The following is a 3,213-nucleotide window of genomic DNA, read 5'->3' as shown; positions in this document are numbered from 1 at the left end:
TTGTTTCACTTTGCTTTGTCGGAGGGCATCTAAAAAAGTCTAAAACAGCTTTACTTATATTGTTGCGATCACAATATGTGTTTTTTTTTTTTAAAAAATTCTGAGTGATTAGCATTTTAATTGAAGAGTAGCTCGTTCCTAGAGCATGTTCCATTAAGTAATGTATCACACAGAAGCAAAAACCTAAGGATCTCAGCCATAGCACAATTGTGCATTCCTCAAGCTATCACAATTAGTCATCTCAAACTAGAAGGAAGAAAACAGGTAGTGTGTGTATGCAAATCAACTCTGTGCCTTTCTTCCATGCATAACCTTTCTCATAGACTGAGCCTAATTAGATTATCTTTAATCTTAATCAAGACGGTGTATAAAACACATCACCTAAGAGGAGTGGATTTTGAAGGAAGAATTTTTTCTTTTTCTAAAAAGATGTACGTATTTTTTTTTTCAAACGAGTTAACATAATTGCTAAGTGAGATCATTTTGTTTAAATATATGAAAACTTACTTAGAAATGTTGCAGAACCAGAACTGGAGAGAAAAATACCATGGGAAGGGCACTTCTCCTGCACACAACTGACCCAATACCCTGTTTGGTACCCCAAGAACCACCAATAGTGATCACTGAACACAGAGCCAGAAAAGCCTTGAGGAAGGAAGGAAGGAAGGAAGGAAGGAAGGAAGGAAGGAAGGAAGGAAGGAAGGAAGGAAGGAAGGAAGGAAGGAAGGAAGGAAGGAAGGAAGGAAGGAAGGAAGGAAGGAAGGAAGGAAGGAAGGAAGGAAGGAAGGAAGGAAGGCTGGCTTCTTAGAATATCTTAAAGTTGTAAAAACCAAAACCCACCTTTCAAATGAAAGTTTCCCTTGTACAATATTTCTGTTTTGGAAACACATAGGTATATATATATATATATATATATATATATATATATATATATATATTCTTTCTTACTACTCTGGAATATTGCCTGTAATTGTTATGTATGTTTATATCATAATGATGAGTACATACCCTAATAAACTATAGTCAGTGTCATAGCAAATATATTTATTATTTATTTTTATTTTTGTGGGGCCACTCCCAAAAGTGCTGGGGAGGGCTGTCCACACTATCAGAGATGGAACATTACATAGGCAATGTACTTGCTCTGCCAATTGGGCCACATGCCTGGTAGAGAATACATTTAATTTGACACTAATAGAAGAATATCTATGCCCACAGCATCTTTTGTCTTACTGATAATTTGTATAAATATCTTCTAAGTAAGCTTTATCTGTTATTGAATGCATGATTGAATAGCTGTGATTTCGTTTCATCCTTAGCACTTTTGATTTTCAAATAACTTAAAATCTATTTGTAGATGAAATGAACTTGTAGATGAAATGTAAGTGATACTTCCAAATAATGCAGTGTGGGGGTGAAAGGGATTAGAAGACAGAAAAACAGATGGGCAGGATTTGATGGAGATTGGCAATGGTGGTTATTTCTACAGAGGTTCATGCTGCTATTCTATCTGCTTTTTGTTGTTGTTGTTGTTGTTGTTGTTGTTTATTTTGGGGCCAAAGCCAGCAGTGCTCAGTGGTTACTCCTGGATCTGCATGCAGGAATCACTCCCAGCAGGCTTGGGGGACCATATGATGAAGATGATGGTGGACCGTACCCAGGTTGGCCAAATGCAACACAAGCATACTTACCTATTGTTCTATCAGTCTGGTCCCTTATATCTGCTTTTGAACATATTAGAAATGTTGCATATTAATTTTTTAACCTGGTCTACTACTGATCCACTGCCAGACAGAACTTTACAGTTTTGAATTTCCGTTTCACCCATATGGCCATCTTTGTTTTACTTGGCACTTCATTTTAGTGCCAAAGCTGCTCTTTAAATACAATGGAGAAATAACACATTTCTAAACCATACTCATGACGTCCAGGAGCTGGGAAAAACCTGAGATCATCTACTCCTCTACATTAGCAATCCACAATCTGGAACATGTATCAGAATTCCTTGGAAACTTGTTTCTGTTGGTGTTTGTTTTGGGGGTCACGCCCTACCATTGCTCTGGGGCTACTTCTGGATCAGTATTCTGAGGGTGCTCGGTGATGCAAACACTTTTCCAGGACTCTTTCATGCAAGCACCCTTCTAGCCACCTTCCAGCCCTTGGAAGGCCCTTCTAAGCACTGACTGCAAGCTACCACTCACTGCTTCAAATCTCTGCTTCAGTCATTCTGATTCTATTAGTCTTGGGCTATGTCTGAGGAGGAAGATGGTTGAGGCCACACCTTGGGGTACTCGGTATCTTCCCTGGCTCTCTGCTCAGGAGTGATCCCTGGAGTGACTCACAAACTGTGGTGCCAGAGATTCAAACCAGTTTATGCAGCCATTACAGTGGTATGCAAGCAAGTGCCTTCCCTCCTGTACTCTCTCCAGCTGTGCTGCAAATGTGTTTTGAAAATCAATGCTTTAGGCAAACTCCACTTTCCCCCTAGTTAGGTCTCCACTGGAGTGATCTACTACAGATCGGCCAGCTCCTCTGTACCCTTCTGCCTCTAGACCAGGGGCTTTTGAACAAGGAAAATAAACTGTCATCCAATGTGCCAAAATCAATAAAGATTTGCTAAACAAATTCATTCGTTGAGTCAATGGAAATTTTTCCCCACTCATTCTCAGGTATTTTTCAATATAGTAATACTCAGAATGAAGGGATATTTACATAGACAGGGAAGAGCAATTTATTGATGACAAAAAGCCATCCCTAGCACTACTAAAGAAAGATGAAAAGACAGTAGGAGAGGGGTTGGCGAAATGATAGTACAATAGGTAGGCCTTCCAAATGGCCAACAGGAGTTTGGTCCCCTGCCCCAAGAGTAATTCCTGAATGCAGAGCCAGGAGTAGTCCCTGAGCACTGCCAGGTATGACCCCAAAACAAAAACAAAATGAAAAAAAAAAGTTGGAACTAAAACAGGTATATATGAGGTCTAGAGAGATCCAGAACTGCAGTTCAGGCTGAAATTTTCTTTTCTTCCTTTTTTTTTTAATTTATTTATTTTTGGTTTTTGGACCACACCCAGTAGCACTCAGGGCAGGAGGGGAAAAAACAAAAATACAAAAAGCACAAAACCTTGGTATTTTATATATAGGTATATATATGTGTGTGTGTATATATATATATATATATATATATACATATATATCTTTTACCTTCATTTATTA

This window comes from Suncus etruscus, chromosome 3 (assembly GCF_024139225.1).
Source record: "Suncus etruscus isolate mSunEtr1 chromosome 3, mSunEtr1.pri.cur, whole genome shotgun sequence".
NCBI classification, from domain to species: Eukaryota; Metazoa; Chordata; class Mammalia; order Eulipotyphla; family Soricidae; genus Suncus; species Suncus etruscus.
The sequence above is the reverse complement of the archived record's forward strand: the minus strand, read 5'-3'. Positions refer to the sequence as shown.